General features: G+C 40.9%; 1 non-coding gene across 1 annotated transcript; it reads right to left on the bottom strand.

Annotated features, from left to right (window-relative positions):
* Nucleotides 1-9,720: 9,720 nt before the first annotated feature.
* Nucleotides 9,721-9,884, bottom strand: LOC131896226 (U1 spliceosomal RNA). Its single transcript, XR_009375392.1, has one exon. It is a non-coding gene; the product is annotated as a U1 spliceosomal RNA (small nuclear RNA).
* Between the last annotated feature and the right edge of the window lie 5,528 nt (nucleotides 9,885-15,412).

Below are 15,412 nucleotides of genomic sequence, written 5' to 3'. Positions count from 1 at the left end.
ATCATGGGCAAGAGAGCTCAGATCCCTTTATCCTGTGTCCCAAGTCAGACTCCCACCCGTACCTGTAACCTCTGCTCTATAGGAAGTGAAATAAAAGCATCACTGGAATTTGATGGCTTAGCTCAGCTGAGAAGACACAAGTCCCAGGGTCAGGGAGGAGAGACCCTGTCTCAAAGGAATAGGAGAAGAATACTACGGGATGACACCGGACTCCCTTTTCTAGCCCCAGTGCACACCTATGTGTACACACACACTTAGTTATGTGTACATTCCTTGCTCATGTGTGAATATGCATATACACACAAATAAGTAAGTAAACACATCTTGAAAACAACAAAGTTTACTACTTTTCTTGGATTCTTTAGGGTATTGCCAAGCACGGAATAACTTTACATCAGTTCATGTATGTTTTCTGGTTTATTTGATCATTCTGGGAGTTGATGGGCATGATAAACATCTATGCCCACCTCTCTCTCTCTCTCTCCTTGTTCCCCCTGTTTTTCCTTTATTTTCATTTTTTTTGCAAAGAAACAATTTTATTTTATCTTGTAAATTAAGGCAGAGAACGTCAGCATTGCAGTGACATCAACTCTTGTTGGAAGTGCTAATGGTCTCTGTTGAGCATCCTCTCTGCATGGCTTATGACAGCCTTCTCCTATTTCTAACACCCCGTGTCTTCTCTTCATAGCTAAAGTAAACCCAAATGTTTTTCTACTTTTAGGAGGGAAATTGTTCTTAGGTGCAAAACTGCCTATAGAGACATACACAGATTCATTAGCACAGGAAGACAGAAACTCTTGAAGCCAAAGAATGAATACTCTGTGATAAAAAATATCATCTTCATATAGGAGATTATTGGAGAAGATAATCTGTAGCAAGAAAGGGAGACAAAGAGGCAAACGTCTAGAGTCTCTATTACAGTCATCCATGAACAGGTAATGGCTGACTTCAAAGGAAATCTTCCTTCAGGTAGGCTATATGTTCAAGGAAGTTGGGTATCTGATACAAAACCTGAATAGGTGGCCTAAGAAATAAAGAGGAGAAACCTGGGTAACAGCATCATAATCATGCTGTCTAAGGACTTGGCTGGGAGCTTCAACTGGATGGAACACGTCCTCCACAGAAGGTGGCTGTGATTTGGCTGTCTGCAGGCATCCAGTGGTCCTCCAGGCTTCTCTGTGTGCTGGCCACTGACAACTTGTATTCAGTAAGTACAATTTCCATATCCTCCATAGACCTTCAGCAAAGAGTAAATGTTGGTCTTACAAAGTTTTGTTTTAAACATAAGAATCATTCTCTATGTTTCTTCATAAAGCAAGACAGAGTTCAGAGTACATCAAAATCAATAGTTTAGAGAAATGAGTATCAACATAACTTTGAAAATAAGAGACATAAACAGGATCTATATTCAACATTGTATTTTAACTTCTCATTATAGATGGGAAGTTCAATGCTGGAAATGATAGTTTTGTTCCATAGATTCCAGGATTTTAAGATCAGCCTTTAAAAAAAATAATACCTTTGCTATGTTTCAATTTGTTCTGATTCTGATGCAAGAGATATGCTTCTGGGGAACATTTACATTTCTTGAAATTCATAGAATAGTGAAATAGCCAAGCATTTCCCAGAAAATCCAACCTCAAAGTTGCGGTGAGAATCTAGACTTGTGTTGAACCAGTGTGCGGATTGGGATCATTAAAGAGCCGTGGGAATGTTTCTCATTTATTTGAAAGAGATTTTTCAATCTATAAAGGACTTCAGGATGAAAAAAATTCTTAAAAATGATAAAGAAGAGATTGAAAGAATGAATACATAACTCCAATGAGTGGACCATAAATTTGGTTACAAAATGTAATTTAATTTCTTCTAGAAGGGAAATCCAGGGAGTGTATGTGTATCTTTAGTACCTTTGGGAAAACCCATAACAGCAGCATTGGTATGGCTCTACTGAAAAGGGCCAAGATGCTGGTCTGCTTGAAGGGAATGAGGAGAAAAGGAAATCACACCTTAGAGGCTGCGGCAGGTTTTTGTTTTTAGGAAGTCACTTCCACTTTTTGATTTCCTTATACACCGGAAGATAGACAGCAATACTTCCATTATCTTAGTCAGAGAACTACTTAGGCTCAGCACCCTGCTGGACATGCTGATCAATGTGTCCAAAGTATTAGGCGGAGAGCAATCAATATTTCTTCTAAAACGGATAAATGAGGTAGTGAATCATATATTAACACAGCAACTCTACAGATGCCAGGAATTAACATTATTGTAAAAAGAAATTACTTTGCATTTGTGCCAGTTCATTTTGAAACCACAGCCATCAATAGGGGCAGTTCTGCCCATGCCCCAAGGCCTGCTAGGTTGTAGTTAGTTATAAGACATGGACAGAAGATACCTGCAAAGAATCATGAGGACTTTACTCCTTCAGTCCTAGGTATTTGGGAAGATGTCATTTGTAGCTTAAGTTTTCTTGCCTGGCCCACGGTCAGGGCAAATCTCTCTCACCTGCCAGTCCCACAGCCTCAGACCCAACCAAGTAAACACAGAGACTTATGTTGCTTTCAAACTGTATGGCCGTGGCAGGCTTCTTGCTAACTGTTCTTATAGCTTAAATTAATTCATTTCCATAAATCTATCCCTTGCCACATGGCTCGTGGCTTACCAGGATCTTCACATGCAGCTTGTCATGGTGGCGGCTGGCAGTGTCTCTCTGACTCAGCCTTGCACTTCCCAGCTTTATTCTCCTCCTTGTCCCGCCTACACTTCCTGCCTAGCCAATGGCCAATCAGTGTTTTATTTATCGACTAAATAGCAACACATTTGCCATACAGAACTTCCCACAGCAGTCATTTCTGTTAAAAGTTCTGGATTCCAGCCTGCCTGCCAGAGATTTCCATGTCAAGATCCAAAACTGATGTGTGTCTAATTTTAACTCCAGTGGAGCAGTCATTTTTTTGGAAAGGCAGGTCCTTTGGAGGGCCATTGCAGTTGCCTATGGGTTGGATCAGAACTGAGTTTCTCGATCTTTTTCCTTAGCAAGTGGGGATGATTTTATTGAGTTTTTTTACCTGGCCAGGATATAACCTTTTCCTCTTACCTTCTAAAGGACAAATAGGAAAATTCATTTTAACTCACCAAGATACCTTACTTGTGAAGGCCTGATGAAGCCATTATCTGGCTTAGCATTCATGTATAGCTGAAGGAATGTTAAAGCAGTATTCTTTGATGGCAACTTAGGGGTCCCCAGACCCTTCACACCCCAGGGCACATTAGCTAAAGGAGGGGATAAGTGCTAGACTCGGTGGTAGGCCAGAAATCCATTCTCAGGCCTTCGACTTATTACCACCATCATCTCAGGCACCCCAGGCATGTGACACGCTAGAAACCTACATTTATTCTTACTCAAAATATAAATGTGTACATGTAGATATCTAAAATAATATTGCTTTTCTTGACTCCATAAACATGCCTGGAGCTTGTTATTTATCACAGACTTTAACCTTTCAGGACAAGTTATTATTCTTGGAATCTCTGAGGCATGATTCCATGATCATTCTTCATACCTTTTTTATACTACTTTAAAGAATGAAGTAGTCATGGGGAAGAAAGAACAGAATAAATAGATTTTTCCTAAGAAGAGCTGCTACTGTTTGAAAGCCAGCGAAAAGAATAGGGACCATAAATAGGCTAGATTTACTCCTTGGTAGGGAGCCAGTATCATTTAACTCCAAGAGTGGTGACTATAGACCAGTAGACTACTAACATATTCCCAGTGTGTCCATTGCCCAATATCATTGCAGGTGCAGAGGTCCTTGCCAGGCCATGCAGCAATATCGTCCTGAGAAATATTCCATTCCTGTCAAGGGACATCCATGAGACTTTCTGTGCCTGAGTATGGGGCACATGGAGCTGGAACAGTAAAGGATATGGTACTGACCTCGAGGCACGCACAGTTTGCTGGGAGTATGAAACACATATGACACAATCATGAAGCAATGATCACTGGGTGAGAATCAATACAAGTAAAACAAAAAAATAAAATAAAGAGGGTTGAAAATTCAGGTTCTGTGACCTCTGTAGATTTCAGGAAATCACTGAATTTTCTTAAGACTCATGGTTTCATCCTTTAAACGAAGGTTGGAATACCAGGAGGTTAAGTACGGATTTTGGATTTAGACAAACATGGCCCTCAGGAAGCCTTTGACAGGTTAGGTTTCACCTTTGACAAATTAGAAAAAGACATCCCTGCCCTTGCACAGAGCTCATTGTTGGCTTGTCGAGCAGTGAGATAGGGTTGAATGGCAAATCTTGCCAGGCTCCTTTGTACATTGCCTAACTGTACAATCCTGTTCTGCTCTCATTGGTCTGTCCCATCTTTGATACTCATTTGCTTCCTGGTCTTTAGTGAGTTAGTGTCCTTAACTTCAGCTTTCTTCCTTATTAACAGGGAGTTTTTAATGGTTCTGTTTATTGTGTGGGTAAAGTTCGGTACCATATATAAAGTAATAGATATGTACTAAGATTTAGTATGATCAGGAAAGCTGTCAGGATGATTCAGAAAATGCCAAGATGTATTAAATAGACAGCATTTTAGGAGAACAAAAGAGAAAACACAATTACTACAGGCTGAATATGACTTCATAGAATATATACATCCCTATGTGGTCCTTTAGGGTTGAAAGATGGGTGAGCATCTTCTCTGGCACAGCACATTCCAGCCAGAGATCTTCACTAAGGTCAGCACAATGAATAAAAGAACAAGAAAATTCTCTTGCTTGGAATTGAAACTTTATGTTAGAAGATCTAAGAGAAGAACATGATCTAAGAGAATTTGGAGGCATCAGATATTACTATACATGGGAACAAAAAACGAGAGAGGTATGACGTGCTAAAGAAATTCTTCGGGTGGTAGACTCAGCTATTTAGGTTGCACATTCCAGGAAAGGAGATGAGCCAGATTCCCCTTGAAGTGAGGGTGATCTCTGCTCTTGAAGAAATGTCGCCAGAAGACACACCACTCATCTTAGTCAGGGTGATGCATAGTGAATGGAGCAAAGCATAGGAATCCTTGAGTTCTGTGGAAGAACCTCATTTCTGTGACACCTTTAGCATTTTCTGAACCCAAGCGCTGGTGGAATGAAACAAAATCTTCTACCTACCCTATAATTCCCATCTGTGGCTACCTGGCTAAATCTTTCTTCTTTTGTGAGGGCAGAGAAACACACAAACACACACACACACAAGATAGGAATGAAGATTATGTTTTAAACAGCTAAAATGAACTATGTGCCTCAGATGAATAGGTACTTGATATATTTCAATTAAATAAGTCATTTTTTAAAATATTTTCATATATAATGAGTTATATGTAGAATATAAGGAGAACACACATTCTCTAGTTAAACACAAAATCAAATGGCAATTACTTGGTGGAGTAAGGAACAGAACACTAGACTATGATCCAGCGTCTGTGTTCAATTACAAGTTCTTCTGGTAACTATGTTTTCATTTCCAAAGGTATTTGACACACGAAACTGCGACTCTCAGCCACAAAGGAAATAGTCCACCTTAGCCAGATGAGATGGCTGCTGTCACTCTGTTCTCATGGTTTTGAGCTGGTCTGCCTTTCCTCTCTGGCAGCTTATAAATTCCTGTGTCCCTGATGTTCGGGCATTATACATCTAAGTGTCTAGGAAGATTGTCCTTGGCAATCCTCTCTAGATTCTCAACCCTAGGAACTCATATTCTGTTTGTTTTACTTTGAGGACATTTTCAGACATAATTTTTAAATATTGCCTCTTCTCTATTTTTTGCCAATTTCTATGCATGAGATACTAACATTAGATTTAGACTTTCTGGATTTTTTTTCATATTACATTTGGGGTTTATTTTTGTGTTTTTAGCTTCCAAATATTCAGTTTAACATTTAGCTTACTAGTTTGCTTTTTGGTTATTTTTCTTAAATCATTTTATTTTCCACTTTACCACATGGAATCTTTAAAATAGCTGCCTACTCTTGTTTCATAATCTCCTGTTTTTGCTTCACAGATTCTTGTCAGAAATGTGATTTTTCTCAATTATCTCCTTGAGAATATTTTAGTATATTATTTTGAAAGCTTTTCAAATTACACTCTCATCCCTGCTTACTTTTATGGTGTTAGCTTTTCATAAGTTACTGGTTTTCCTGGTTGAATGCTTATCTTCAAGAACATTTTTATATAAGATGTTCCCTCATTCCCTTCTGTTATCTGTGAGAGAATCCCTGTTAAAGCTCTATGTGTCTGTCCTCGTTGATAGAGTCCATGCCTCTATGGATAAAGTGCATTTTACAATCCACTTTCATGAAATTTGGAATTTATAAACACCTCTTTCTAAGATGTATAGGTTTGAAGTTCTGTAAACTTTTTGTTTCTTTAGGTATGGAAACACATTTCATGCAAAATTGTTATGTCTAAAATATTCTCTCTGCTCTTTCCTTTAAAAAATCAAATAAGTATTTCCAGAGAAGATCAGGTATGGTCAGGGTGGTATGAGTGTAGACAATTGTCTTAGTTAGGTTTTCTATTGTTGTGAAGAGACATCATGACCATGGCTTATAAAGTAAAGCATTTAATGGTGACTGACTTACAGTTTCAGAGGTTTAGTCCATTATCATCATGGTGGGAAGCAAAGCAGCATATAGTCAGACATGGTGCTGGAGAAGGAGCTGAGAGCCCTCCATATTGATCGGCAGGCCACAGGAAGTGAATTGTGACACTGGGTGTAGCTTGAGCATAGGAGACCTCAAAGCCCACCCACACAGTGACACACACTTCCTCCAACAAGGCCACACCTTCTAATAGTGCCATTCCCTTTGGGGGCCATTTTCTTTCAAACCACCACAATATTTTCAAAGCAACGTGTAATATATTACTAAAATATTACAGGATACAGAGGCAGCTTCTGTTGGTGATATATGACAAGGCTTGCTTGAGTCCTTCTGAACAAAACCAAAGCAGTACTTCATATTTCCATGTGACTGGGAACCACACCATCTAATATGATGTATTATTTAGGTTTGTTTGTGATAAAACACCATGACCAAAAGCAGCTTGCGGAGGAAAGGGTTTATCTGGCCTATGCTGCCACATCATGGGCATTTTCTTGATTAATGAATGATGTGGGACAGCCTAGCCCACTGTGAGTGGTACCACCTTTGGGCAGCTGGTCCTGGGGTGTATAAGTAAACTAAGCAACCCAGAAGGAGCAAGCTTCATAGCCCTGCCTCAGTTTCTCCCTCCAAAATTCTGCCTAGAATTCCTTCCTGATGGTCTTCATTGAAAGAGTGTGGTATGGAAGGATAATCCAAATAAACCCTTTCCTCTCCAAGTTGCCTTTGGTCATGGTGTTTATTGCAGCAATAAAAACCTAACTAAGACATATGACAAATTTATTAAGATGAAACAAAAATACTTTTCTTAATAACACTAGCCATATTTCAAACACTGAAGTGTCATGTGTGAGTAGTGGTTACCATATATGACCACTCTTAGTAGTCCCAACTTAGCAGCTATTTATGCCCCACATCTCCCTGTCCTGATGGACAGAAATTTAGATTGATCACAGTAATATGAAAGACCTGCATATTCTACCTTTTGGGAATAGTATAAACAATTACTTCTCCTGTCCGTCTTTCATCTGAGACTACTTCTACAAAGATGACCATACGGTTTTACTGTGGTCATGTTAGCAGAACAGTGGATGCCGTGGCTTACACAACCTCTGACTTCTTGCTAGTAGTTCAAGAGCAAGATGATGTCAGCAGGCCTAGCTACCCCTGAGGCCTCTGTCTTTGGCCTGCAGATGATCATTTCACGTGTGTGTGTGTGTATGTGTGTGTGACTGTACTTTGCTTGCATCCTGCCATTGCTCTCCCTTGCCATTTCTCACTTGCTGTTTGTCCTTTTCCTTGAACAAATAGTCTCTTTTCTGCTTTCATGTCACAGATATATGATGGGTAGAAGTCTAGACTCCGCATCTGACAGAAAATTTGCAATGCCCGTCTCTCTTTTCCTCTCCTTGCCTCCCCTGTTTCCCTCTGATTCCTCCCAGAAGACCCCCTTCTCTCTGCACATAGCACCCTTCTACTTTTATCACATACACAGGTACAAAAAATTATATAACAGCTCTTTATCTAGAATGTTTTTTCTGCTTTATGCTGAAACTCAAAGGCTCAATCAGGGTGGTAAGATCCATGTGATTAACCATTTCAGTTAGATGAAAAATTGTGGTGATATGTTGTGTACCCCAATAAAGCTTACCTGGGGATCAGAGGACAGAGCCAGCCACTAAATTAGACATAGAGGTCAGGCAGTGGTGGCACACACTTTAATCCTATCGCTGGGGAGGCAGAGATCTGTCTGCATCTCTGTGAGTTCAAGGCCACACTGGGCTACATGAAAGAAACAGAACCAAGCAGTGTTGACACACACCTTTAATCTCAGGAAGTAATATGACAGGACACAGAAAGGTATATAAGGCGTGAGGAAACAGGAACTCGCTATCTTGAGGCTGAGGATTTTGTAGAGGTAAGCTAGCAGCTAGCTGTTCTGCTTCTCTGATCTTTCAGCTTTCACCCCAATATCTGGAACTAGGTTTTGAATTATAAGACCTTTTAAGATTCGTGTTATAAAAAATAGCTTACTAAAATTTAATGACAAACTCAGGTAGTTAGGATGAAGTTATAGAAGATATTATTCTGTTCATTTGAATCTTGGTTTGGCTCAGAATGTTGTAGGCTGGCTGAGTAAGAGATTAAGGAATCATCATTTGAGATGACTACAGTTTCTCAAGGGAGAATTGTAGTGTTCTTGAATCCATCTGGGTTTGCTTGTGCAGTGGTTCTCAACCGTCCTAATGCTTTGACCCTTTAATACAGTTCCTCATGTTGTGGTGATCTCCAGCCATAAAATTATTTTCATTGCTACTGTATAACTATAATTTTGTGACTTCTATGAATCATAATGTGAATATCTTGGAAGACAGAAGTTTGTTGAGTGGGTTGCAACCCACAGATCGAGAACCAGTGCCCTAGAGACATTTGCCCCACTATGTGTGGCTTCATTAATTACACCACTTCAAGAAATAACTGAGAGAAGAACACAAATACCTCTGAATTGAAAGGATTTAACCATACCCTCCATACAGTATAAGTACCCTCCCATGTCTTCATCCTCTCTCATTCACTCAGCCTATCAAGATTGGTTCAGTTAGTAAAAGTTCTTACCATATATTGAAATAAGAAACAAGCAAACAAGTGACCACCCCGACATCACTTGTAACCCTGGAGGCAGTCATAACACTCCACAGGACAGCCTTAAGAATATTCTTGTAAGAAACAAGTATGACTGAGAAAGAGAATAAACTCAATGATTTAATGGCAGTGTTCACATTCCATGGACAGCAGCTTTACAGTGGTGTTCTGGGGACTGACCATCCTGTAATTCAAGTTTGCTGGTCATAAATTGAGTCACTACAGATGTGCATGTGAGTGGATGATGCTAACCTCATGGGGAGTTGGCTGAATGAGTAGTGGCCTTGGATTCTGATTTCAGAGGTTCCCAATAATTTTATAGGGTAGAGTCTTTAAGTCCTGGAGAACCTGCTATGACTTTCAGGGATACTTCCTCAGTTTCTTTAAAAAAAATTTAATTTTTGAGTGGAGCAACAATTTCTTCTTTTTTCCAGGGGAGTGTACAAATGCAGTTCTCTACTACCACAAATTATGCAGTGAAATTTTCCACATTTGGAGAAGTTGTAGGGATGAGCACATCCTAAGTGCAATGGATAAGTCTTGCCATGGGAAAACCATCTTCATGATCATGGTATTTCCCCTGCCAGGTAAGAATAAAAAAATCCTTTTAATAATTTACTGCATTTAAAAATATATTTCTTAATCCTGTAATGTTTGAGTAGTTGTTTTTCTCATTACATTAGAGACAATATTTGTGGATATCTTACCTATAATGTCAGCATCTTTGGAGACACTAGAATGTTGAAGAAAATGGTATCTGCAAATGGTATTTGCCGTCATTGTTTTTTGATCTTAGATGGTGAAAGACTTATTTATATGAGACAAGGAGATGGTCCCAAATGTGGGGCATAATCTCTATGTTCAAATGAATGTTTAAAGTCAACAGCAAGCTGACTCACAGAATTTTAAAATAGGGTGTTGAGGTGGAAAGGATTTGCAGCCAGAAATTCTTGAGTTCAAAATCTCACCTTATTTACCCATATAATCTTGAATTTACCCATGTAATAACTTCATCATTTTGAGAATCAAAAAACTCACACACACACACACACACACACACACACACACACACACACACACACACAGACATAACACACAGAGACACCATACAGATACATACCACCAGGAGACACATACACACACAGTAGTTATACAGTGTAGTACCCAGTAGGTATTCATTATATGATATGCACATATAATCACTGCTCCTTTCTCTCAACCTCTTCTTTCCTTCTATAAAAATCACTCAATCAGGGAACAGCTGGAGTTGAACATATAATAGGGGGCAAAGGGGCAGAGAGAGCCGTAGATTCAGCCAGGCAAAGCAAGAAAATTGGTGGGGTAGAAAAACAGTCTGTGATGATCTTATTCATCTGCTAAAGCATACAAAGTCTGTGGAGAAATGTATCTTTCAATTGGTCACCAAACCCCAAAGGGAGCTGCAATATGATGGAGAAGGTGGAAGAAACTGTAAGAAAGGGTTCTTGAGCTTCAAACTTTCCTTAATTATCTTCTTACAGCATCTCATTCTAAGCCAGGAAACCAGTAAGTTTTCCAAGACCCTTGAAACAATCAGAATTTACATTGTGCTAGTCAGGTTTTTTGTTTGTTTGTTTGTTTGTTTGTTTGTTAGTTTTTGTCAAGTTGACACAAACCAAGGTCATCTGGGAAGAGGGGGCCTCAACTGAGAAAATGCCTCCATCAGATTGCCTCCATTTTCTTGATTAAGGATCCATGTGGGAGAGCCCAGGCCATTATGAGCAGTGCCACCCTTGGCAGGTGGTCTTGGGAGGGATAAGCAAGGTAGTTGAACTTGAACCTAAGAAGCAAGCCAGTCAGCAAGTTTCCTCCAGTTCCTTCCTGCCTCCGCTACTGCTTAAGTTCCTGCCCTGACTTCCTCAGAGATGGATTATGATTAAAGTAAGTTAAATAAACTCTTCTTCTTCAGGTTGCTTTTGGTCATGGTGTTCAACACATCAAGAGAAAGCAAACCAGGCCACACAGCAAATATGAGAACTTCAGATATTTGTTCATGTGTAATTGTATCAAGGGCCTCTTATTTCTCAAAGTGACTCTACTTGGAATCCTTTCCTATACCATTTCTTTACTGTGTGAGAAGAGGGTACATACTCAAGGTTATTCCTGCTGATCTTATAAACCAAGCTGAAGTGGACCTTGGTGGCGGTAAACCTCAGGACCAGATGAACTGACTTGTAGAGGTTGTCATTAGGTACACATGACCAGAAGACTGAGGTCAGTCTGGAAGAAACCCCACAGGCTCACAGACACAGTGCCAATCCTGACACCAACATGGCTTCTCTCAGATTCCAGGACAGTCTTTTGAGCTTTCAATGCCTGGGTCTCCTTAAAATGTGGATAATGAGCATTATACTCCTGACTCACAATGATGAAGATTAACACAGATCATAGGTGATTATAACTATGAAAGTATTGTGTAAAAACAAACACTATTATTATCTCTAGTAATAGTCTCCTCAAGCTCTGCTGTAACTTTCCTGGGCTCTTATCCATGGGACACTTCACAATGAGATTGTTTGGGATTTCACTAACCAGATTTCCTTGGATGCCGCTCAAATTGGTCCAGAATCATATATTAGAGAGTGTTAGGAACAGAAAGCAATTGAATGTCCAATCCAACCATCTCTTTTTAGATTTTTTTTGGGGGGGTGGATCTTTGTAGTTGCTGTTCGGGATTTTTTTTTTTTTGAGACAAAACCTTCTGTAGCCCAAGCTGGCCTTGAATTTTCCATATAACTAAGGATGACCTTTAAGTCTTAAACATTTTTTTTCCTACCACCCGAGGACTAGGATTACAGGCTGGTGCTCCTGGCTCCAGCTTTGTCTTTTTACAGGAGAAGAAAGGAGTGCTAGACCAAGAAACGGACAGGCTGTAGGCCATTCCACTACACAGTGGGTAAGTTGGTGTAGGAGTGAGCCTATCGCCTCTACACTGTAGAAACCGAATCCTACTTCACTTTTACAATTGTGTATGTGCAGGCATGTACGTGTGTGTGTGTGTGTGTGTGTGTGTGTGTGTGTGTGTGTGTGTGAGACTGAATGAGTGAATGTGTGTGTCTGTGTGTGGGTATGTGGATGTTAGGTAGTAGTGCAGGTGTGTACTGTAAGACTTCTGAGCCCCCTGGAGCTGAAGTTAGAGGCAGTTGTGAGCCATACAAACAGGGTGCTGGGAACTGAACTCAGGTTCTCTACAAGAACAGTACATGCTCCTAACCACTGAGCCATCTCTCCAGCCCTCCTGAATCTGAACTTCTGCTCAGAGGGTGCATGAACTACACACACCTCTTTAGTTTACTGAGGCCACAGCTACTGACTGACCATTGTTCATTTCTCCCTTGGAGTCTCAAAATCATCCCCCTTAGTTTTCAAACAGCCAGCACAATCTTCATTCCCTTAATGGCCACAGAGAGTTTTTTGAAGACTGTATCACACACACACACACACACACACACACACACACACACACACACACACACACCAGTTTAAATAGTTTAATGCTTCTCTATTGTCTTCAACATAAAAGCATCCTAAAAGTAGGACATAAATTTTCCAGGGGTAGCTACGCTTCTCCCATCCTCCCAAGTTTTTTCCTGTGGACTGTACCCTGCAGACTTCCAGATCTGCTTATCCATCAGCAAGTGATCCGCTGCCTTCACCTTGAGAGCCACTGTCTCCTTCCCCAGCAAGCCCCCTTTCTCTACTTCCTTATATGGCAAATCCCTTTCAGTCACCCAGCACATAACCTCCCCTCCCTGTTCCTATGCTCCTGGTATAGATGCTGCTTCTTTCCAGAAACTTCTTCATTATTATATCACAGAATGCAAGTTGAAAGAGAAATTGTGGCTGGCAGAACTGACCTCTGTTTTAAGTCTGTGCCAATCTTGGGCATCCACCAATCCTGGAGCAGCAGAGCTCCAGGAGAGGTTTTTATGAAACGGTTGGATTGGGAGATACGAGCCTGGAAAAGAGATAGCAAAAGATGTATCATTTTTTGCATGCTTGTGTGTTCTTTACAAGACACATCAATCCGTCAGCCAAGTTATGTCATAATGCCCCTCCCACCACCCAGAGGCTTCTGTCTGATTCTCTCTTTGGACTCTAGCTCCCTAAAGTTCCTGCACCACATCCCATACAGCACTTTGTGCGCAGAGATGTAGGTACACAGGAAATGCCTCAGAGTATCACAAAGGAAAACTGCTGCTCTGTTGCTTCTGCTGCCTTCAGATGACTTCACTGCCTTCTTGTCTGCTCTTCCTCCTTGTCCCTTCTTTGTGCCTTCCAGCTGATGCCACGGGCGGTGTGTAGCCTGGTGTAGGAGGAAGGCTCCAGCTGATGTCACGACCTGGTGTAGGAGGAAGGCTGCAGGTAACTCAGTGTCTTCCACAAACATTATTTCATCTTCCAGTAATGGACGACAGCAGTCCTAAAAACAGAACTGAGTAACAATTGCACAGCCCTGAAGATCTTCCATGTCCATAGCACTCAAGCCTTATTATATGATATACTAGCCTTGGAATCGGGCAGATATCAGTGTTACAGCTATTTAGTTAGAGCCTTACTTTCCATTTTGTTATCTCCAAGGTCAATATGCTACTGTGGATGAAAAAAAGTCTGATCACCACCTATTACCCCCATAGTAAAGGATGGAGTCCCATCTTATCTAATACTAGATAGCATTTTTTCTTTATTTAAGAGTTTTTTTCTTCATTTTACATACCAACCACAGTTCCTCCCCTCGCTCCCCTCTTCCTGCTCATCTCCTGCCTTCCCCCCACCCCACAATCCATCCACTCCTCAAAGAAGGTAAGGCCTTCCATGGGGAGTCAAGTCTGGCACATCAAGTTGAGGCTGGACCAAGCTCCTCCCCCTGTATCAAGGCTGAGCAAGGTACCCCACCCACCACAGGGAATGGTCTCCAAAAAGCCAGTTCATGTACTAGGGATAAATCCCGGTCCCACTGCCAGTGGCCCCACAAACTGCCCAAGCCACACAACTATCACCCACATTTAGAGGGCCTAGTTTGGTCCCATGCAGATTCCCCAACTGTCATAGCATTTTGACACTGTACATTTGAGAGGAATATCAGTTTATTAGTCACATGAACCCACAGTCCAGGACTTGAGAGAAGAGGATGCTACATAATGTGTAGGCCTGTGCCCATAAAACTTAGGGGATATAGTCAAAGATGAAGAGTGACCCCTGGTTCCCAGAGAAGGATTGGCTTGTGTGTGTCCTTCTACAGCTACAGCCTGGCACACAAGTGGAGATCAGGAAGAGTGCCCAGACAGGGAGCAGGAAGACACCCCGCTCTACCAGTTAGTAATAGAACTAGCAAGGTGGGTTAGGAACTAGATTTAGGAAGTTCAATGAGATCTGCAGTTAGGCATTTTGGGCCCTGTGAGGCTCAAGGGTATCCAGGCAGCACAGGAAGTGTGGATTTTGACCATATACACCCTCTCTACTGCACAAACTGCATTGCCCTGCAAAAAATGCTCTAATTCATTGGAACATCCCATGGGCTTTCACTAGGAAATTTTTCTCTCTCACACAAATAACTGTTCATGAAATAATGCTGTCAAGGAGCTGGTCTGTCCCTTGATGGCCCAGTAGATAAGGAGGCCTGACATTAATTTATTTGCCTAATGAATAACATGGTAACATCTTGGTTTGATAAGTGCGTCACTTACAGCAAGGTCTCATTCACATTCAGCTTCATGAAGTGGACATCCCTATAGAAACCAATTGAATATTGTTGATATCTAGGATAATGAACAATGTCAGCACTTTAAAGATTAAAGAGCCACGCCAAAGGGAAGTGGCAATTTAAGAGATCAGTTGTGCTTACTGGAAAGGCCAGGAGATATCACTGTGGCCCCCAAGCCAAAACCATGCTTCCCTCCACCCCAGTTGACACCACTCTCCAATTCTTCCTTTCTAAGGCTCTACCTTGATTTCACTGGATGCCAAGACTGTCTGTGTTAAATGCCCTTCACAACTGCCCATAAGACTAAAACTGTTAGCTAGATTTCCAAAAAGGGTTTATGTAGTAGAGTAGCATTTTAACCTCAACTCCAAAATTTCTAA

Source organism: Peromyscus eremicus, chromosome 19 (assembly GCF_949786415.1).
Source record: "Peromyscus eremicus chromosome 19, PerEre_H2_v1, whole genome shotgun sequence".
Taxonomy (NCBI): Eukaryota; Metazoa; Chordata; class Mammalia; order Rodentia; family Cricetidae; genus Peromyscus; species Peromyscus eremicus.
Note: the sequence above shows the minus strand (reverse complement) of the source record. Positions and strands in the feature narration are given on the sequence as shown.